Source organism: Aythya ferina, assembly GCF_964211825.1.
Source record: "Aythya ferina genome assembly, chromosome: Z".
NCBI classification, from domain to species: Eukaryota; Metazoa; Chordata; class Aves; order Anseriformes; family Anatidae; genus Aythya; species Aythya ferina.
The window spans coordinates 23,109,157-23,133,107 of NC_140299.1; the positions used below are offsets into that span (position 1 = coordinate 23,109,157).

The 23,951-nt window shown below is 39.6% G+C and overlaps 1 protein-coding gene across 4 annotated transcripts in view; it reads left to right on the plus strand.

Annotated features, from left to right (window-relative positions):
* MAST4 (microtubule associated serine/threonine kinase family member 4) overlaps nucleotides 1-23,951 on the plus strand; it is a 307,122-nt gene that overhangs the window by 37,447 nt on the left and 245,724 nt on the right. The window lies entirely within an intron of this gene.

Genomic DNA, 23,951 nt, shown 5'->3' on the forward strand with positions numbered 1-23,951 from the left:
ATACAGTAATTTGAAAATCAGCCAACAGTATGTGTAAATGGTCAAAACATAGCGAAAGCATCGCATTTTGGGTAAAACTAGATGTGCCAATGGGCACATACGAGGTGCTTTGCCACTCCTTGATTCAGTGAGTGCATGTAGACTTGCTGTGTACTGGGACCTGTCTGTGAAGCACGGATATATTTTCAATAATAAAATAAACTTAGTTAACACAAGATGTTTTGTCATCTGCTTTGGCACTCCACCTATGTCAGGTGTCAGTTCTGCTGCTGCTGAAGCATTGGCTTGGGCTTCTTTCTTGAGATGTGTTTGCTGAGCCTGTGTGCTTCCCCTCATCCCAGCCTTCCTGCTGTCTGGTACTTGGTGGGTGCAGGATTGCCCCTCTCTGACTTCTGCAGAGGCACCAGCAGGGACGGTAACCAACAGCAGCTTTCACTGAAGAGCAGGGTCTGATTCATTTCCCATTTTCTGCTCTTCAGCCTGCTCTGTAGAATGCATCGTAGTAATTAGAAATTGGCTCTCTTCTCCCCTGAGATCTTCATAAAGCTACTTCCTTACCAACCCATATCATCTTTTTTTTTTTTTTTTTTTTTTTTGGTAGTAGTTGTAGTAGGTGCTGGAGAAGACAGGCTCTGTCCTGCTGCTCTGTACAGCTGTTCTCTGGGGACCAGGAGGGGATGGGGAGCTGTGTTGTTTTTTAAAGTAACTGTCTGCTGTCTAAATAAAAAAGCAACTTCTTGTCGTCCCTTCCTGTTGCGTTTCATGGTTTGTGACTTGTGACCCTGTGCTGGGAAAAAGCCTGTTGTGACCAAGGATTGTCACGTGCCTTGCTGGTAGCAGCTCTGGGAAGTGGGAGGGCGGCTGTGACTGCGTCTCTGAGCCAGACCAGTGTGCCTTCCTGTGCTGGCATCGGGGCCCTGGCTGTGTCGACGTCCTCTGCACAGTCGTCTTGTGGTCAGCTGTGCTCCCTTCTCAGGCAGTGGGCAACTGTGGCAATCAGTGCTTGGCAAAAGGCTTCTGATGTGATGCCTTTAGGTAGCATAAGTAGAAAGTACCTTCTGTTATTTACTGCTCCTTCTGGCTTTGGGTATTTCTCTGTGAATTTCAGTATTTGTGAGGGTTCAGTCACTGCTGCTCTGCAGTGTGGTATCTCCATGGTTAAGCCCCACATTTTGCCCAGGTTTCTGATTAAAAGAAAACCTTCTTTTGATGAAGAAGGTTCATTCTTGAATAAACTGATGGTTTGGGTTTTGAGCTGCCCTGAGAGTCAAAAATGTGTCTTCAGAAACTTGTTACAGTACTTCATCTCCTAGTTCCTTCTAGGAAGCTCCATTACCTCAGATCCTTCTTCGTGGAGAAAACCAATTTTAGGAATGGTAAACTTCCACCTGTCACAAAAGGAAGGGCTTTAATTTGAGTAACAAAGAAATGACCCACTGAAATCTCTTCCTTCCCTTAGTGTGTGTTTGAGTGTCTGGATAATAAAATGGAAATATCAGATCATATTTGATATGCTTGCATGTGTATGTGGGTACGTTACGCGGTCAGAAATAGAACTAGATTATGAACAGGCAAAGACAATTTCATAATTCGCTAGTTTTGGGGCTGCTTCTTGTTAGATGTTTTCATATTCTTCTAGCTAACTGTAATGTAACCAGACCTACTAGTGTTGCTGTTGCTGTTCTTTCAGTACATCATTTTTTCCTAGGCAAATCTGAAAAGACCATTACTATGGCATTTGTCTATGGATTTTTTTCTTCTGTGGTTATAAATACAAGCACATCTGTTACACTGGTGGTTATTTTTGTTGCCCCTCAGTTTATGCACACGTGGCGAAATAGGTTGAGACCAAAAATTACAGTATGAGAATATAGTAAACATTTTTTTGTTCTTACTCTTACTTCAAAGACAACCCTGCCCCCCCACCCCCCACCCCCCCAAAAAAAAAAAAGGGGGGGGGGGGAGGGGGGGGGGGGGGACAAACATGAAAAATAACTTTCTTTCCAGACTTTGGTTATCTAAGTTTTTGTTTCTCTTTTCTGAGTTGTTTTGCTTTTTTAAGCCAGAGCGTGTTTGTTAGTGTTTGGTGTTTTATCTCTTTGTCCTTCTCTGGAGTTTTGCCCTCTAGCTACTATGATCAAGTCTTGCATAGAATTAACAAATTATATATAGATTATATATACAAATTATATATAGATTGCCTTGAAATCTCTAAGGGGTGTGTGTGTGTGTGCAACTTTATAAGATCCTCCTCCATTATTTATCTCAGAGTCAGCTTAAATCTTTCAAACTAAATATTTGAAAATTTTATTTCCCATTCAGAAAACAGAGTTCCTAGCACATTATCTGCAAAGCAGTAGATCTGCTTCCAAGTTAACAGTTAAAGAAAGCTAAACATTTTTTAGCTTTAGGCACATCCACTATATTTATGCTTAGTTGCCATTTTAAGCACATTAAAGAATACCAATATCAGGAGTCACCAATTTTATTCAAACAGTTGTGAATGATTGACTCTTGCTTTCCTGTATTCATTAGCTAGTCTCAGTTCCTTTGAGAAGGGGCAAAATGGCCTTTTCTAATTTGGACAGTGCTCAGGGTCATGCTTCTCAGCTGAATAAACATGGAAAGCAAAATATACTTAATCTGCTACTGGCTTTTCTCGGAATTCAAGAGAGGATGCGACACTGCTTATTTCAAAGCAAAATAGGTCATCTGTCTTGATTTGGAGTATCCTTTTGATTTCCCACAACTTCCATATTACTAACAAATCATGTACCTGAAAATTGAATTAAGCACTGGATTTCCTTGTAGTTGCACAACAAGCTTAATTCTGCAAAAATAAAATAAGGTCTGCCTTCTGGATTTGTCTTGTAATCGAGTGCCACTGTTCCAGTTAATGAAAAGTTAAAATACTTCAAAGTAGTAAATTCCTGTGGCTTTTTAAATCTGATTTCACTTGCAGAAGTAAACCACTAGATCAAAGAGAACTGACATACATTGATCTTTCTTTCTGAGGCTTAGCTTTTTATAATCTATAATGTTATGGAATGGTAAATGCAAAGAAAAATGTATCCCCTAGATGCACATTAGCTTCAATTGTGCTAGTAACTGCGGTTCGAAACTTGTTTTCTCTGATTCATTGCCTCTGAAGGTGTGATTTCTCCCCTGCCTCCTCAGCCATGTATGCTCAGTATGTGTGGCTATGTATTTGGTGTACACATATATAATTAACCCCCCCCCCCTTTCTAACAAAAGAACTTAAAGATATATATTTTAACAAAAATCATCAGAGAGATGAACTCCAAGCATTCATATTTTTTTGCATACTTGACAAAGTCTGTTTTTACACAAGACTTTATATGTGTGTGCCTGTGTGTGTAATGAGTAGGTAATGGGTGATTAAATGCAACTGGGTTAAACTGCAAGTGTGGCCATGTTTTCAAATAATGAATAACTTCACAATTTATGTAATTAAAACTCAGAACGGTTGATGTAATAGTGAATATCTGCTAAAAGTGCTTGAACCTTATGCACAAATCTGGGTCATTTTAAGGGGCTTTATGATGTCAATTGTTTTATTTCTTTAGTATGTCTGAAGCTTATCTGTGCCCAGAGGCTATGTGGCTTCTGTGGCTTAGATCTGAAACAAGTGAATGTTGATTAAAGCAGAAGAAAACCATTTCATGAAACTTGTGTTTAGTATAATTCTGCTTTATGCTGTAGGTAATCAGGTGTAGTACTGATTCTTCTTGAAGCAGTCCTTTCCTTGCTAATCTCATTTCTGTCTCTATAAGACCTCAGACTGTAGCATCTTGAGCAGAAGGGTGTCTCCTGAGTTCTGGTAGTGATAAATTCTTTTGTTTGAGGCTTCACCAGCTCCATTTTGAATATAGGATTATGTATTTGCAACTGCTTAGATACATACCAAAACCGTTCTACCTTGGGCACTTCAGATTTTGTGCATTAGTTCTAAAACCCTGTTCTGGGAGCAGTGGGTGGCATCCCTGTCCGCGGAAGGGGGGTTGGAACTAGATGGTCTTTAAGGTTCCTTCCAACCCGAGCTGTTCTATGATACGATCCAGTCTCTGGGCACTGTGTTAACTCATGTGCAGTAGGGGCTTTTATATACAAATTGCAGGAGCTTTGTGTTGTCTGAGTGGTTTGGGCTTTTTCCTCCAAGATTTTGAATTGAGGTTGGTGTGAGTAAATGACATCGATTCACCTGAAAAGCAAAAGCAAACAGCTTAGGCCTGACTCGTGAAAGAGTTTCCAGTTGTTAGTGAAAAGGGGACTGCAGCTTCTCTGCTTTAGCTTTTAAACAAACTGCTATTAAAGGTAGGGTAGGAGCTATTATGGAATTAATTTTAGGTAATGCAAAGGAGGGATCCATGGAAACCTTCCTGAGAAAGGTTTGGCTTTCATGCATGAATATAGTGCTTCAGACTGTAAATGAGATCAAATGACTGCAAGGATAAGTTGGGTGTTAGTATGTACAGTTGATCTCGGGGAAAAAAAGTTATTTACACTTATATTTTACAAATGTAAAATAGTGTATCCGTCCTCATACAGTTCTCCATGTTGATGCCACATCTCACCAAGTGTAGCTTATTTTCTACTCATATGCTCACTAACCTTTATTTCTGATTTCTGAATGTGTAGGTACAAACTATTGATTTTATTTAGGCTTGTATGATAGTGGAACTGAAATGCAGTCTTGTTACTGGACCAGCATACCTAATCAATCTAAGGTTGTTTTTTTCTTTCCCTTGGCTATAACATGAATTCGTAAAAACTCCTCGAGTTCTTCAGTACTGCTTTTTGGTTAGTGGTGTTCTTAACAGTAAAGCTAGGTCTGTTTAGAAAGCTGCACTTTGTGTGCCTACCAGCAAATTTAAACATTCTGGCTGAGCTCTTTCTTAATGAATGAAGCCTTGGGAGTTGTGGTTTCAGAGCTAATGTGAACGTAGGAGGGAGGCTGGCTCCAGAGTGTGCTGTCTGAATGACAGGATGTCTTCATCTGGTGGAGAAGTGAGGAGTGCAGTGGTGGCTCTTCCCTAGAGAAATGTAAGAGGAACCCTTGTGAAAATGAATCGTGAATGGGAGGCAGGAGAAAAATGAGTGAGAATAAAGTTTTAAGAAGCAGCTTGTTCTCCTGGCCCCTTGCAAACTTTTCCCTAATGTCACTTTTGAGTCGGATTTAGGACTTTGACAGCAAAAGGAAGAAAGGAATACCTTCAAGGTAATGGAAAGCAGTCTTGTCAGACTTTAAGGATTTTCTTTTCATATTCTGAAGTGTACAAAAAACTCACTTCTTTTGATATCTGTATTATCTTTCTCCTACTTTTAATGACTCCTTTTTTTCTCTGGAGAAGCTGGAATGCTTTTTTTCTCTGTAGGCTGGCAGCTTTGCAAGATGGACACAGTTGGAAAACTATAGTGCTGTTAGAGCAGTCATCTTCTAGATTCATCAGGCAAAAGATGATTCTCTTAATACACACACTCTGTTTTTTTAGAGATTCTTTCTACATTTCATCTCAACGTGTAACTGTTTTTCTGACTAGACAGTCCCCTGATTTAGGGGACTGCTCTCTCAGTAATGTTAGCTTCATTTAGCAGTACACAGCATAAACATATACAGCAATAATGCTGTGTGAACACACGTTTTGTCTGTCTTGCTGGCTGACAGAGACCACTGTCCTGTGGTTCGTGTTGAACATCTTAGGATATCTTTCAGCAGTCTGCTTCTGAATATTTCTGGAACTTTTGCTAAACGAGCACAATGGAAAAGAAATCTGAGACGATTTTCTATTCTGTGCTGTATTATAAAAATAAGTATTTTGCAGACTGTGAATCAAGAGCTGCCTGCCCCAAGGTCATTTTTCAGTGGATAAAACACTTGACAATGGCAGCTATCTTATGAGGGCAGTAAAGGGAAGATTATTTGAAATACAAACTAGACAATAATGAAGGTTCAAATTCTAAGGTGAAAGTAGAAAAAATATATTAAATGTTACAAGTTTTTCATTGCTTCATTCCTGTTGTTTTTTTTTTCCTTTGACTGCCACTGGCTTCAACTGGATTCCTTTGTTGTACTTGGTTGCTTCCAGTAAAGAAATTACTGTAGTGACAGAAAATAGCATCCACCGTGGGAATGCAGCATATACTTTTGAAGATGTGCCAAAGAGCTTGGATGCAGTCAAGGATCCTGTCTAAAAAGAAGGATGAACAGGGGCTAGAGTTAAGCAGGCTAGTAGAGTCAGAATTGCCTTTTCCATCCCCTTGTTACTTACTCCCTGCTTCCTGCAGATACCTGTGCAGTTTTTCCCTTCCCTACGGTTTTGGTGTAGGTGTGAGTATGGGAACTCCGGGTCACAAGCCTGAGGTAAGTTACAAGTGTCTAAATGTTAGCATTTTGATGAAATGCTGTTACAGAGAAAATGCTTATGTTATAATAGAATCATATTGTATCAATTAAGTTGGAAAATCACCTTAAAATCAAATCCAACCATCAATTAACTCCAGCATGTCCACCAGTGAATGATGTCCCTAAGCACCACATCCATGTCTGATATACCTCTGGGGATGGGAACTCTCCTACTTTCCTGGGCAGGTCGTTCCAACGCCTGACCAGCCTTTCCATGAATACATTCTTCTTAATGGTCAATGTAAACCTCCCCTGTCACAACTTCAGGCCATTTCCTTGTGTCCTATCACTTGTCACCTCATAAGAGACCAATGCCATTCTTGCTACAACCTCCTTTCAGGTAGTTGTACAGGGAGATGGGATCTCCCCTCAGCCTTCTTTTCTCCAGACTATATAAAAAAAATGCAGTTCCCTCAGCTGCTGATCATGTATCTTGATGTCTATTCCATTCACCAGCTTTGTTGCTCTTTGAATGCATGCTAGCAGCTCAATATCTTGTAGTGATTGTCCCTAAACCAATGACTCAAGGTGCAGTCTCACCAGTGCTGCATCCAAGGGGACAATCCTCACCCAAGTCCTGCTGGCCACACCATTTCTGGTGCAGGCCAGGAGGCTGCTGACCCTCTTGGCCAGCTGGGCCACAGCTGGCTCACATTCAGCTGTCCGTTGATCAGCACACCCAGCTCCTCTTCTGCGAGGTAACTTTCCAGCCACCTGCCCCAAGCCTGTCCCACTACAAGGTGTTGTTATGCCCCAAGGGCAGCACCCAGCATTTAGCACTGTTGAATGCCACACAACTGGATGTGGCCCATTGACCTAGCCTATTGACATCCCTCTACAGGGCCTTCCTAGCCTCAACCAGATCAACACTACTGCCCAACTTAGTGTCATCTGTGAAATTACTGAAGATGCGCTTGATCCTCTCATCAAGATCATTGATAAAAACGTTAAACAAAACCCATTCCCACTACTGAGCCCTGGGGAGCACCACTTGTTGAGTGACTGTCTGCCAGTTGGATTTAAGTCCACTTGCAACAACCCTTTGGGCCCAGCTGTTCTGCCAGTTTTACCCTGCAAAGAGTGTGTCTGTCCAAGCCATGAGCAGCCAGTTTCTGCAGGAACTTGCTGTGGGTAACTAACAAGTGCTTTTCTAAGTCCAAGTAAACAACATCCATAGCATATCTCTTGTGTACTGAGTGTGTTATCTCTCCACAGGAGACAGGGTTAGTCAAGCAGGACCTGCCTTTCATAAACCCACACAGACTGGGTCCGATCACCTCGTTGTCCTGTATGTGCGGTGTGATGGCGCTCAAGATGTTAGTTTTGCCTTGCTCTTGAGTCAGGATTTCTGGCAGTGCTCTTTCTTAATGATGCTGTTAATGTGTATTTGCAACTACAGCATGGTAGTAGACTCTAAGTGTTCTTTCATGTTCTTTAATAGTCACTTGCAGAGAAGCCTGTTTCATGTTGTTCTTGCAGGATCTCTTATCATACAGGTTATGTGAGACATGAAGCTGTAACAGTGGCTGTTGAATATGACAGCCTTTGTATGAGGCATGAACATAGCATTGCACTCCAGGTCTTCTTGCCTGTATGTGGTTCTGCACCTTTGCATCTGCAAAAATAGCTACAACAGTGGTATTACTGGGTAGAGAACAGTTTTGGGAATAATCCAGGCTGCCTGCCTAAATGTAAAAGCAAATATATAGGCATCCTACAAAATGTAAAATTTTGTCATTTCATTTCTGATCAAATAGATATACTAATTGTGCTAGTTCTAGTGTAATTTTGTAAAATGAGAACAAGTGTGCAAAGTGCTTTTCTTTTGATGGCAATACTTGCCAAGGTTGACTTCTCATTTTCTTGTCTTTGGCCAGCATAGTGCTTGCTTCTTGTAGGAAACAGTCCTAGATCCCGTATTGCCTTGATGGGTAGGAGCTCAAAGCACTGTGGGAGATGGGTGTCATATAGACTAGATTGCAAAGACATTTTGAGACATTTGCCCCTACCTGCCACCCCTCCAAAAAGAAAAAAGGGGGGGTGGGGCTGGGGAGGAGAGGTCAGGTGTTTGGGATCATTTCCTTCCTGGGAAAGAATATGCTGCAGGCATGTCACAGGGAGTTCCCTGCTGCGTAGCTTTGATAAGGTATGCTGCTGATCTGTTAAAGACACTGACAGCTTTCGGGAAAACCAAATATTAAAGCTGAACTTGGCCACCCTTTATTCTACTGAAATTACATACTCAAACATTATTATTATTTTTTTAACATACAAAATATAGTCTTTCTTTTTCAAATCGGCCTTATCTTGGAAACCACTAACTAATGTGCATAACTAAAGAAACATTTCAGTCTTAGCCAAAGGAAGCTTAGTGAATTGTTAAAGTGCAAGTAACTGTTGGGTAGCTTTGTGATTTAAAGTTGTTTGCTCTCCTGTCTGTATGTTACTTGTTCAGGTTGACTGTTACCAATCATTTTATGAAGCTGCTATGGAGATAATGATGAGGTCACTAAGAAACCAAGTTGTGTATCCTAGTCCCTTTGGCCTTACTTAACAACTTTCTGTTACCTTCATTTTAAACTGCAGGATGTAAGCATATGTCACATAAACACATGTGAAACAAGTAATTAAGAACTCTTGCAACTATTCATACTGTAGGAGGAGAGGACCCTGTTGGCTGTTTTTGATTTTGTAAATGGTTACTGGTAAACCATACTGTAGTGCTAGGATCACACTTCTGGGAAGGTATCTTCTTGAGCATTGAGTATTTAGGAAAAAAATCTAAAGTTTTTCCTTTATTTGGGAGTGGGCTGTCTGACAGACAAAACGACTTTATAGAGAAAAATTGGCAGACTAGTCTTGAAAAGAAATGCTGGAAAAAATGTTTATATTTTAAAAATACTGCTTCAGTAGCCAAGTAATTAAACTGGAACTTGAATTTTCTTGGTATTAGCTTTTACTTTACTTTCTTATAAGATGAAGAGAACTGAAGGTACTCTCATGGTCAGGGTGAAGGGTGTTTTTTTGCATGAAAGCTATACCAGCTTCAGTGTTGCAGAGCTCTCAGGTGTTGAACCTAGGCTTAAGATGAATCAACAGTTGTGTTTTTTTTGTTTTTTTTTTATGAAATATTTTTGTTCAATAACTTTTACATTTAGTATGAAAATGTCCAGTTAACAGAACAGATGAACATTACTAAAAATAAATGGATCAACTCCCACGGTGGTATATAGTCACACAAGTCATAAATTTCAAAGCTTTTAGCACTGCACATCTTTCCTTGAGGACTCTTATTAGTATGACTTGACAAGACTGTTTTATTTGTAATTTAGTCTCCAATTCCCTGAATTAGTGTGCTACCTATCAGAATAAGATCAGATAAAATTAAGTGAAATAGTACTATAGGCAGTACAGGTATTTCCATACAAGATGCTGTTTGTATATATGGATAAAGCTAATGAAAAGTGCCCATTAATATGTCCATTAATATGTAAATATTAATATTTAATATGAAGTACTTCACAATATTTCTGATTGTACTTGAGAGAACCTGAAAAATGTAATTGTGTGGCTTGAGAGGAGTTGCCCTAGGCCTCTTTTGTGTGTAACTGTAACTGCATGTCCTAATCTCATTATTCATTATTTATTCGTGTTGTTATTTTTCAGTCTTTATATATAAGGAAAATAAGATCAGGTGCCCCAGTCCTGAAGGAGATGGACTGAAAAGCACATCTGGCTTATTAGGGAAACTTGTGCTCTTTGTTAGTGTCCAGAAAAAAAAAGATTTCCTATTTAACATATACACATATCCACTCAGTTAAACTTAGTTGGTGGCTTTGAAAGCCCCAAAGGCGCTTTGACATGCGTAAACTGTGTTTCCCTGGTATGTATGATGTATGGTTGATGCCAGCATGTCAACTGCTTGAGTGGAAAATGGTTGGTTTCCAGACAACTTTGACTCTGACTCTTATTATGTTCTTGGACTTCTCACCCCTTACTCTGATTTCAGAATATAATGTTCATTTTCAAATTTGTTCTGCTAGGTTTCTTAGAAATCTGAAGTCTCTAAGAACTGATAAATCGTAAACTGTAGGATTGGCAGTATCTTTGTTCCCTAGATGTTATATATATTTATATGTGTGTGTGTGTGTGTGTATACATATACATACATATATATATATATATAAAAAAAACTTTTCAAAAGGTAAAAATGCTTCTGTATTTTGAAGTTACCATTGTGGAATTACTCTAGTCCATAATCTCTGCTCAACTGCAGGTAGTGATTAAAGGACTGTGTGTCATTTAATGATTTAGCATTAACTGAGACAACCTCCGTTTTAAGAAAAATGCAGGGTCCCGTTATTTTGAGTAAGATGTAGCCTTGAGGATACAGGATGTAGTTTGTTCCCATGAAGTGAGGGCACTTGAATTGAGAAGCTGATTTTCAAGTTGATTGAAAGATACCATGTCTGTAAGACAGCATGGACTGCGTGAATCACTGTAGACTCTGGAAACCAAGGGGAGTATATGGTGGTTGTTCTGGTCTTGAGCATGCTTCCTTCTCACAAGTAGAAAACAAAAATGAAATAAAATTAAGACTCAAACAGTGTGAAATGTGCATAGAATTATACTTTATTTTTTATTATAATGGATTACTTTAGTAATGTATGATAAGAGAGAACTTCTAATTAGGATCTTCCTGTCCTGTTGCAGACACTGTAGAGCTTGTGTACTAAGCTCTATGCTGTAAATTTTTCAATATAATGTACATTAAATTACTTATATTCATGACATCAATTGTGGTATCAAAGTAATGAACTGCTACAATTTACTAGACAACTAATCTTTGTAACTCAGAGAGTACTAAGTCATACTAAACTTTTATGAAAGTGTAAAAATCTCTGGGGTGATATGATCTATAAGTGAAACTCTGAAAGCCATGCAAGTAATCTTTTTTTTTCTGTTAATTTTAGTTTTTGTGCATGGAGTTGAAGAAATCAGAGCAATTCTGTGCTGTTGGTGAAGACAAATGCAATCATTCATTTTGGATGCATTTCGTGTCTTGGGTTTGTGCTCTCCTACATGTACATACTGATGATGTATGTATTCTTTCAGTTAAAATATATGATATGTACTGTTACCTTGTTCACCCCGAACAGGGCCTAATACAGGATTTTTTATCTAAGTAGAGATCTCTTTCTTCCACACATCAGTGACCTTGTATTAAATAGTTACACTTATAATTGGAAACGCCTGGATAAAGAGACAAGGATGAGTGAAGATAAGTCTACTGAAGTGTAGGTTTTACAATGAGAATATTTAGGAAGTATGTGCAGTTACTTGCTTGAATTATGCAAAAGATTAATTAGAGGGGTGGAGTGTTTCAGATCATCCTGTATCGCATTTCTGGTTACATTACATTTTCACTTTGTCTTTTATTTTTGTAATTGAGGCTGAATGCAGATAGGGTTGTGCTACACCCTCCCCCCCCCCAAAAAAAAAAAAAAAAAAAAAAGTACACTAGCCTTTCTGATATGTTTTTTCTAACTGTTGGTGGGGCTTAAATAGAAGCATCTGAATTGCATCTGAATTCTGTACTATATGCCTTGGGTACAACTATAAAGCTATCAGATGCCTTATTCTATTTCACTTTAAAAACTGTTCAGGAAAAGGATTTTTTTTTTTTTTTTTTAGTGGAAGCTATTGTTCAATAACTGCACGTGGTATCTTAGCACTGAAAAGGAAGAAAGAGATCAAAAAGCTCTTGTCTGCAGGGTCTCTTGTGGCGAGGCTGCATTATTTAAAAACTTAGGAGCATGTTAAAGGCAAACTCAGGAAAAAACCTGCATTTTCTGGAACAGTGTACGCTACATTCGAAGGTTAATTAAAAAATATGAGGAGATGCACCTATTTGTAATTACTAATTTATGTTCAAGTGCACACACACACATCACTTATACATTGATCAAGTAAAGCATTTTTTTGAAATCAGACTGTAAATTAGCAATGCAATCTTTTCACATAAATAATCTTGCTTTCATCTTGCATTGATTTATGGATCAACTTCAGCTCCATTACATGCTGAGAATCTTTTACTCCAAGCTCACTTCATCACAGGTTTCTCTCCTTTGTTTTGTACCTGCCTTGCATAAATGTGTTGTCGTTCCTTTTGATATGTTATTCCTAATGGAAGTGATTTTGGATTTGAAGCTTTATATGGCCAAATGGATTATTCAATATTTTAGTGGTCTAAATAAGGAATAATAAATTGAGAATATTTTTTTCATATTATATGTAATTATTGCCTCTGTTTTTAAAACTTACATGTGTCTGAATTGTTGTAGCCAGAATACCCAGTTATACTCGACAGTGCTTGGTAGTGCCTCTTAGAAAGGTGCATTACAAATGTGTTTGTGATTAGTCAGCGTAGTAAGTTAATGAATAGGAAATCTGTAAGTCTCTGGGTAGGTTCCTTAAATGCTATGTTATGGTCAAGAAGCTCTTGCAGCACTTCTGGCTGCAGTTGTTCAGAGTTGGCTGGTCATGCTGATCTAGTCAGTGGAATGAGGAATGTTTCACCTTGTGTTTCTGTTTTTAATTTCAGTGTAACTGAGGGAAAAGTAAGACCTAATTGAGCATGGATGGAGCAGACAGACTCGAATAAACAATTAGTTTTCTGAGGCCTCCAATGCAACAGAATAAATGAAACCTTTATAGGTAGTCCAGGAGCTCATTGGTGGATGTGAATGGAAATAGATTTTATAAAGAACTAAACTGCTTTCACTTCATTAGTATTCATGGTATATTCAAAAAAAAAAAAAAAAAAAAACAAAAAAAACCACAACAACTCTTTCCAGAGATATATATTCTCCTCTGAATTATTTTTTTCATGAGACGAATGATGGTGGTGTCAACAGCTGATTAAGATGAATAGGCCTTTTCTTATGTATTTCAATTTTTTTCTTTCTTTTTTTTTTTCTTTTTTGCAATTGAAAGTGACTTTGAAGGTTAGTTTGACTAAATTTTCTTCCTCCTAGTTAAACATCCAGGAAAAATCTTTCTAAAAAATCTGTATATTAGCAGCAGAATTGAAAATGTTTGAAATAAGGTGTGCATGTGGATGCTTGCATACGTGTAGTATAAATACACAATTTCATGCATTTTTATTGGCTTTTGTGTGCTGTGAAAAGGATTATTAAAATAATTAAGAGTGGAAATTTTGCTTGTGCTGTCTAAAAGTATTAGTCCTTCTCTATTTCCTATGTTGCACTATTTTCTTTAATTGGGAAATTTAAACGAACAAAAAAACCACGTGGCTAGTTTCATGTTTTTCTCTACAGCAGAGCACGGTGCATAGCACTGCTAGTGCTAATATCTCTGCATACAGAGGAAAGAAAATGCATACAGCCATAGAATAATAAAGAATAAAAAATGACCAAAAAGTTTTATGCAAGGGAAAGCAAGAAAATAGCTCTTTTGGTCATGTAATTTCCATGTGCAAGTGATGCACAGTATCAATCACTTGTTGAGAGTTGGTTCCCAGTGTTTCTGCTGCAAACTGTGCTTTCTATCCTCTTCCCCTTGCTAGGAGTGGTTAAGCTGTTGGAGCCAGAACAACCCTCCTGTGGCACGTACTTTGTGTGGTAAAGAGGTGATCCTGCAGCATGCTCTCCATGCCAGGGCTGCCTGGGGTTATGCCCTGGGGGCACCCACTGCTGGTCCCTGGTCCTGCTGGAAGCAGCAGAAGACCTGCTGAAGTAACAGGGCCAATGCCTAAGCCTGAAGCCTGCAGCATCTTGTCGTTCCTCAGATGTTGTGGGTGGGTGGGTGGGTTCTTCAATGCAGCAAGTGTGCAGGTTTTTGGGCTGCTTGCTGGACCTTTGTGTGAGATGGATGTCATAGTAGTACATCCCTGTACACTGTACATCCCTGAGAAGATGCCTTTATGAGTGTCAGATTAAATAGAAAGTCTCGATGCAACCAGCCCGTAAAATGTCCTGTATGATGCTGTTCAGTCAGGAGCAGAGCTACATTTATCTGTATTTATTTAGAGCGTTATTTTGCTTCTCGACTCATGGTGTAGGGCCTTACAAGAGATCTTCAGAATTTGCTATTTATTTTTTTCCTTCATATGTATTAAAGCTGAATGGGTAGGCCCAAGGAGACGTGGGTCAAGCTGAGTTGTGTCCATCTCACAGAATCACAGAATCACAGAATTTTCTAGGTTGGAAGAGACCTCAAGGTCATCGAGTCCAACCTCCAACCTAACGCTAACAGCCCTCCACTAAACCATATCCCTAAGCTCTACATCTAAGCGTCTTTTGAAGACTTCCAGGGATGGTGACTCCACCACTTCCCTGGGCAGCCTGTTCCAATGCCTCAGCTGGCACACAGGAGGCTTTCTGAGCTGTATGACTCGATCGCATTGGAACAGAACTATTTCCTCTTAACCACTGTAAACTAATAATTGGCTCAGATAGCAGCACAGATGCATATTTATGGGCCACTTCTTGGCCTTGAAGAGTGCTGTGGAGGCTGCGCTTCGTTTTCAGTGCAATCATGTGTAAACATGTTTGTGAAAATTGCGTTGGATGTGAGCTGATTTTTTTCTTTAAACATAGCTATAGCTGATTCCTCATGTTCCTCAGAGTTTTATTTTTTTCTTAATTGACCAGAAGTCACATTTGTTTTCAAAAAAAATGCAACTACTTTAAAGGCAAATTTACATCTCTCAAATGGGCCTGAAGTAGCAAAATAATATTGATGCATCTCTATTGATTCCTAGCAGATTTTTAAAAATATTTCTGTACTACCTAGGTTATGATAGGTAAGACTATGCTATAGAAAAGTGTCACAAGTTCTGTTTGCTGATCCTGTTTGTTTATACATCATCATGGATTCAGCATAATAAATTAAGCTATTTTGAATAGCAACTCTAGTTTCCAGTGTTTGTGTGTGTGTAGGATGCAAAATCAATACATAAAATGGTTATAGAAGTGATGCTTTGTGAATAGCAGCTTTACAATGCATTTCTCCTCTTTAGCTTGGTAAGGGGGTGTTTGCAGTGTCAGCTGCAGGTTGCGTTCATATGTAAATTGAGAGTTGCTGTATGAATGATTAGCAAACACACTGACTATAAACAAGGTCTCTTCTGCTTCTTACCCTTTATCTTTCAACAGGGAGCTGAGGACCTGACTTACTTTGTCTGTGCAGTAGTTGACAGGCTGGTGTCACTGTCCTAGCAAATGTCCAAGTGGAGGTCACAGAGAGTAAAGTGAGATAGTCCAAGGCTTGAAGTCCTGAACAGAAATGACAGGTGCCATTCAGCTGGAGAACTTGCAAGGTCTCTGAGACCAAGCTCTGACGGTGTCTGCAGATCATTGCTATTTGGGGGGTAGGAAGGCAGTGCCCAATCTGAGAAATGTGGGATGAGTGACCGTTTTCAAGGAAGTGTGTTAAGAAAAGGGGCAAGAAATGGGATCTTTCCTTGTCTCATGAAATCCATGTGGCCTGGTGAGACTTCCTCTGTATCCTCTTTTCCCCATCACTATCATTGTCTTCTGGAATTGGTGATACTTTTTGGAGAACTGTTTCCTTTTACCTCTGCGCAAAATCAGGTTATTTGTGATTCTCTGCTCTGCAAAGCAGAGGAGAGCTGTGAATATTCAGAATAGTTGCACAGTTCTCTAAACATTATTCAAAAAGTTCTCTAAACCCTACTCAAAACTGAGATTAATATCCTTCATGGGCAACAGGAATACAGAATAATCCAGCTGCCAGCTGGTTTAATGGGAACTGTTAATGATCTTGTTCTGCTGTTTGGTTTGATGCGGGTTCATGGATACTCCTCAGTTTCACGGTGTGATCCCTACTAGGACTGCATTCCCAAACAGGGTCCTTCAAAAGGCGATAATACTGTGACTAAATGCAGTAGGGCTGCTCATCACAGACTTGAGCTACCGCACCTTGTCTGTTATAAATTTGTTTGCACCTGCTTGTGTTGGTCTTGTAGGACAGATGCCTTTGGGTGTCTTATAAATACCCTGTTGTGGTGTTTCTTGTTCACATCTGTGTTCATTCTTCTGAATGCTCATCATGCACCTGGAGTAACTAAAGTGCAGTACACTCTTAATTGGCTAGAATGCTTTTTTAATAACAAATTCTAAGCTGTGCTTAGTTTTTGGAAGATATTCTATCCATTAATAATGGTTTAATACTGTTGCTATCTATGTCAATGCAGCTCATCTAAACTTATACCTCTGTGCCAAATTAAATTACATCTAGAGAGAGTTAAGCAATAAGCACATGCGTAATAAGCGCTATATGTAAAGCTAGCTGACACAGTTTACTTCAAAAAAAAAAAAAGAAAAAAAAAAAAAAAAAATGCACTTTGGGGCTATTATGTTTCAGCGTCTGTGCTTAAAATGCTCACAGAGGAGCCTGATGGAGGCATGGTGTGCTATGAGGAACACAGCAAAACTGTGAAGAAACTGATTTATGTTCCTAGCAGTCCGCTCTGCTACAGAGGGTCAGTCATGGTTGATCTGCTGGTAGGTGTTAACTGGCCTCAGAAGTATGCTTATTTCTGGTACTACTTATATCTGAGATGTAAGAGACAGGAGGGGTATGGAAGGGTTGTGAAATTAGGTTTATCTTAAGCAATTAGCATGATAATTATTCAGTAAAAGTTATTATTTCTGAGTATCTTTTCACCACCAGGTAGACTCCTTTATGTTTTGTCTGCATGGCACTTGTGTAATGTTTTTCTTTCTTGGTTTTTGAAACATCTGGATCCGTATGATGCAATTTGACATGTTTAAAAAAATGCTTATCAGTAGCATTTTATATGGGGACTTTGGGTTGATAATGAAGAAAGTAAGCAATTAAAGTATGCTGAATATGTTCTCCTTTCAGTGAATTATATGTAAAAGATTTCGGGTGATGTATCTCTTTCAGATTAATGCCTGACTGGGGAAGGCTTAACATAGGTGGCAGCACACTTTTTTTATGGAACCTTAGGATTTAATGTGCACATAAGACATGACCTGAGGCATAGTGGAATTTCACAGTATTCAAGAGAAAGAAATTAAAATGCTCAGTAGAACATCTTGTTTTTATGTTTAGAACTGAATACTTTACCTGTATTTCCCTGTTTCTGTGGGAAATGAGAATGCTGTCTTAATGTAGCAATTAAGGGAGGTTGAGGGTGAAGTAACACCGTAGTGGGTGTTTCAAGAAAAGGTAGAGCTGAGCAGATGAGTTCTGTTCTCATTACAATGTCACTTTTATTGAAACAAAATCATTGAAACAAATCTTAGCAATTCAGAACAGCTTATTTTTCTTATCCTGGTGTTATCAGTGAGATTGCATTATCTTAGCCTTATTCACCTTCTTGTAGCATGGATTTCCTCTCCTGGAATCCATTGTTTTCTTTCTGAATGCCTCACATCTGAATTTGCAATCATTTGAAATTATACTTTTAAACACTGATGTTAGGTCTTGTTTTGAACTGGTTGTTGTGTTCTTAATTTTCATAAGGACATGTGGGCTAGCGTACTTGATGTGACTACTTAATGATATAATTATCAAGCAGTGAATTCATTCTAGCTGTAGAATAAATACACCATGGTATACAACTGGATTTAATACTACTGAGGGTTTTCAAAACAGAGATAATCCTTTCTGAATAGGTGAGCTGTTAATAGTCCATGGCTAGTATAGTGTGAGAATAACTTTCTTTATAGGAATGTAGCTGTATTGACACAGAAAATGAATAGGTTCAAAATGTGGAGGGAAAAAAAAAACATGGTCTGAGGACAAATTTATCCTGTCCTGATTCTCCTGGAGGAAATTCCTGTGGAACTGGAGGAGATTGTCACTCAAATTCCATCCATGTTTGTATGGGATCTCTAAATCTATGTGTGAAAGTCTCTCATAAGGATATTTTGATGATTCTGTTCTATGCCATTCTTAAGCTGTTCTCCTCTAATGATACCTTGTCTTCCCTTTTTTAAGGTTCATAGTGTGGGGAAATAGTGTTTTGTGAAAGCCATTACCTGCTAGATTTTACAGTGCTTCTATAAGAAATTTGTCACATGTACAACAAAATCGGGTATCATTTTTTTTTCAGGAAATGTGTGGAAAAATGTATTTGAAGAAACAGATTTTGTAGAACAGAATGTTCTACTTGTCTTGGAGTTTGCCATGTGTTTTCTGTCTCTCAACATACCTTTTGTTAGGAGGGTATTTCTTGGTGTTTTAACACTGGAGGAGGGAGTGTTTTTACAGAAGTTAACTATCCATGCATTTGTGAATATTAACAGCAGACACTGGTGGTGAGATGTGTACTGATTAAAAATACAACGCTAACCAGCCTGTATAAACTCAATGGCAAACTCAAATCCCTTTGTACTAAAGATACAGGGCAATCAAGTGCACTTGTGTTCACAGACTTTGTCAGAGCTGTTAATGGCTGTTACTGTAGTTTCGAATTAGTGACTTTCTGAAGTAACTACTCAAATTCTTTCATTCTCTTTTTTCCTGCCCTGCTATACCATAGATGGGTGGAGAAAAAATCCTTCTAAAAGTATTTGACATGTTGATCAGAGGCAGCTGTAAAAGTATTTAAAATACCTGGTATAATTTCAGCAGCATTCCCTTCCCAAGCTACTAGGTTTAATTTATTTATTTATTTATTTATTTTATTTTATTTTATTTTTTTTTATGAAAGCAATAATCACAGAATCAACAAAGTTGGAAAAGACCCTCAAGATCGTCTGGTCCAATCATCACCCTACTCAATGTCACACACTGAACCATAGAATCACAGAATATCCCAAGTTGGAAGGAACCCATAAGGATCATTGAGTCCAAGTCCTGGCTCCACACAGGTCTACCCAAAACTTTAGACGGTATGACTAAGAGCACAGTCCAAATGCTTCTTAAACTCCAACAGGCTTCGTGCCTTGACTACTTCCCTGAGGAGCCTGTTCCAGTGTGCGACTACCCTCTCAGTGAGGAACCTCTTCCTGATGACCAGCCTGAACCTCCCCTGCTGCAGCCTGACACCATTCCCCGGGTCCTGTCACTGGTCACTAAAGAGAATAGATCAGCACCTGCCCCTCCACTTCACTCATGAGGCAGTTGTAAACTGTGATGTGGTCTCCCCTCAGCCTCCTCTTTTCCAGGCTGAACAGGCCCAGTGACCTCAGCTGCTCCTCATATGTCTTCCCCTCTGGGCCCTTCACTGTCTTCGTAGACCTCCTCTGGACACTCTCCAACAGTTTAATGTCCTTCTTGTACTGTGGTGCCCAGAACTGCACACAGTACTCGAGGTGAGGCCACACCAGTGCAGAGCAGAGCAGGAAAATCGCCTCCCTCGACTGACTAGCGATGCTGTGCTTGATGCACCCCAGGATGCAGTTGGCCCTCCTGGCTGCCAGGGCACACTGCTAGCTCATATTCAGCTTGCTATTTCAGGTTCCTATCAACCACAACCCCCAGGTCCTTCTCTGTGGGGCTGCTGCCCTGCATCTCGTCACCCAGTCTGTATGTATAGCCAGGGTCGCCCCTCCCCAGGTGCAGGACCTGGCACTTGCTCTTATTAAGCTACATGTAGTTGGTGACTGCCCAGCTCTCCAGTCTGTCCAGATCTCTCTGCAAGGCCTTTCTGCCCTCAAAAGAGTCAACAACTCCTCCAAGTTTAGTGTCATCTGCAAATTTGCTCAGAACACCTTCTAGTCCTACATCCAAATCATTTATAAAGACATTGAAGAGGACTGGCCCTAAAATGGAGCCTTGGGGGGCCCCACTAGTGACCATCTGCCAGCCAGATGTGGTCCTATTAACCACAACCCTTTGAGCCCTGCCTGTCAGACAATTGCTCACCCATTATGTGATGTTTTTATTTAGCTGTATGCTGGACTCTTTGTCCAGTAGGATCCTATGGGAAACTGTGTCAAAAGCCTTGCTGAAGTCCAAAAAGATCACGTCAGCTGGTTTCCCCTGATGGACTAGATGGGTGATCTTATAAAAGGAAATTGAGTTAGTCAAACAGGACCTACCCCTTATGAACCTATATTGTCTGGGACCAATGACTGCATTGTTCCCCAGGTGTGCCTCAACTTCAAGAATCATCTTCTCCATAATTTTACCAGGCACTGAAGTGAGACTGACAGGCCTGTAGTTCCCAGGGTCTTCTTTCTTGCCATTCTTGAAAATTGGGATAACATTTGCCAGCTTCCAGTGTACTGGGACATTTCCAGATTCCCAAGACTGTTGAAAAATAATTGAGAAAGGTCCCATGATGACCATGTCCCTACACATCAGGGTAGGATCTGGACCCAATAAGATGCACAATGTGAATGTTTCTAGTGTTCAGCTGTCCAGGAAGGCTTTCAAATAAGTATTAACAAGTTAGGATAGGTCTTGCAATAATCTAAGCTTGCCATAATATTATCACTGGACAATTGTAGTGTCACTGTATCTGAATCAACTATTTTATGTGATCTGAATGTGTGCCATGTTACAGTTCATCAGAATCAGCTACGTGCTTCAAGGAAGCAGAACTTACTGAAACATTCTCTGTTGGTTTCACTTGCTTGGACTTGAATGCTGTACCTGGCAGGAGGGGAAGGCTGTTTTATTGAGGACAGAAAGCCTTTTCATCTGCTGCATAGGCTTTTGCGTGGAGTCTGAATTCACTCCAGAAAGCCTGTCTGGGTCAAGTTGGTTCATGTAGCTGCCTGTTTGGTCTTTGAGAAATCTTATTCAGGGTGAGCTTGCAAGCCTGGATGCTCTCTGCAGTCCATTTCCCTTATGCTTCCCCAGCACCAGACTTGTTATATCAAGGCTGTTAAAGCCTGTCTTTGTCTACTCCTCAGCCTACTACAAGAGCAGTTGCAAGGTACAAAATCCTTTCAAATACACACTGTACGTGTTACGGATATTATTTTGTTCCTTTGGAAGCAAAAAGTGAGCCTTTGGATAGTGCCCAGAAATGTCTTGTTTATCTACATGTAGTTGCTTTTTTTTTTTTTTTTTTTTTTTTTAAGTGGGAGTTTGCCATCAATATGAAAATGTTAAATCTCCTGTTCTTTCTTTGTAGTGCTAAAGCATATAGTGTTTTTGCTGTAGCTGCTTCAGGTTTGTCTACAACCAGCTGAAGCACAGGTGACTGATCTGTGCAAATGTAGCCTACCATACTGAGTTTGACTGCTCCTATATTAAGATGAAATCCTATTCCCAAGGAAGGTTTATCAGGGAGACTTAATATTGCTGTAATAATGTGGTCCTGACTTTGTCATAGGCAAGAATATTTATTTTTATTTATCTCCACGTAATAGAATCATGTTCTTCTTCAACGGAATCTGAGTTTCATCTTGTGTTTAAGAAATGCAAAACTTCAGAAACAGCGTTTCATTCCCATTTCTCACATCTGAGAATTGCATGGGAACTTTCAAGTTGAGGGCAGCAGGTTAAAAAGCATTTGTAATAAGGATGCCTCCCTGCTTTCCCTTCTTTTTCTTCCCTCCCCTGGTTCCTGAGAGCCTCCACTCATAGGACCTCTGGCATGGCCACATTGCGTGGGGTCATGATGACTTCCTCGTGGCTGGTAGCTTCTGTGCAAGCTGTGTGGTGAAATCTTCTCCCTTTCCATGCAAGAGCAGAGAAGTTTGTGTGCCTGACATTGTTTCCTAAATCGCATCAAACAGAAATTTTAGTTGTGGTAGAACCACTTGGCAGTACAGAGGTGCTTCTGCAAGGGAATGATAGCTGGGTGCTGCTGTTAAAACAGTGGCTGGTAGATACTTAAACTGTCTCTTACCCTTCAAAAGTAATGCTTTTCTGAGGCTGCCAGTTTGGGCAGTATAAAAGCATCTTAAATATGACCTGGGGGCCTGGACAGTACTGTACTGCTCTGTACCATAGTCTAATGCTAAACTTTCCTCTGAAACCATGTATGTTTCAATAAAAGCTGTGAAAAAGGAGTGCAGCTTGACTGGGAATATAATGAACTTTATGTACTCCACAACACAGAGTTTGACAAGTAGAGGCTTCATTGTGGGAGGAGGGCTCTAGCTCTGTTAAGTGCTGTGTAGTGTGCAGGGAGCTGAGTGTTTCTGTGTGTAAAGTCTTAATCTTATGCAAGGAAAAAAAATAAAATATGACTGTTTGCCATGAAGAGTGAGCCTATTTTAAGAAAGTGCATGAATATTTGCCAATAACACCTAAAACCATGATGGGATCATGCTGTTGTCAGATGCAGAGTCCAGTGTTGAGTAGTAGTTGCTGTCTGTCTGCAGGTGAGCAGCTTAAGGAACTGAAGACCCTTTGAGTATTTACTCAGTAGTCTCCTTGGAAGTCTAAAACCAATGTTTCTTAGAAGCTGGTAGGCAAATGTTTAACGTTTTTGCCAGATGTTGTCAGCCATTTTCCTTTTTAATGTAACTGATTTGTAAATTCACCTTGTGAGGTACCTTAGCACTTGGAAATAGAGGTATATTGGAAATACTTGCATTTCTGAATGACAAATGATAGCAAAGGTTAATTAAATATTCTGTGTGACCCCCAAGCCCCGCCTGATTTAGGAAATCGCTCTAGGAGTGTGCTTTGAGTTAATCAGTCACTTCAGTGTCTTGGCCTGGACATGAATGAATCTTAATGTGCTGAGGAAGCAGATTTAGAAAACACCGTTGCTGATGTTTTGGAAGTGTGTATCCGCAAACACTTCCATTGAGCTTTGGATTTGATTTAACAACAAAGAATAAAAAACACTACATAACCTGAAAAAATAAATACAAAATATACTCTGAACATAGGCAATTTAAAATGCCTTGCAGCAAATGTAGTTCTTTGCTATACAATTAACTTTAAGCAAAAAGGGGCTTCACTGTGCATCTTCATAGGTGACTGGAGTTGACCTTGACTCCTTCTTTTCTGTGGATAGAGAGGATGAAGCCATATGCTCACTTGTTTTCTTCTTTCTGTTTTTGCAAATTTAGCAAAATATTGAGACATCAAACGTACTGCCAAAACTAGAAGGCTGAAATGTTGTGTAGGAATGATGAGAGGAACAGAATTTGAAGGATGAGGATTTGTTTTTACACTGATTTTGAAGTCAGTGTGAATGAATGCCAGCTTTATAAACAGAATAATTTAAACATTTTTCCCACTGGCATTGATAAATCTATTTTTCAGTGTTTTTCTTAGACTGGGCAGTGGTTTGCATTTTGATTGTACAGTGCCATCTAGTGCCTGCTCAGGTAAAGCTGTGAAGAGATTGCTGAGGAATAATACCGGCAATAGCAGAGGTTGCAAGGTCAGATGGTTCACAGCTGCAAAAAGACTGCTTTATGGAAGGTCACGTAAGCTTAAGTCTGATCCTAAGCCTGATCCCTTTGTACCTCGAGATGGGACAACAGGAGAAAAATGTTCCTTGTGTGGGAGTGTGGTAGGATGTGCTGTAAGCCCTGTGAGAGGAGGATGACTTTTGTGTATAGCCAGCTACAAATCAGGCACTTGGAAA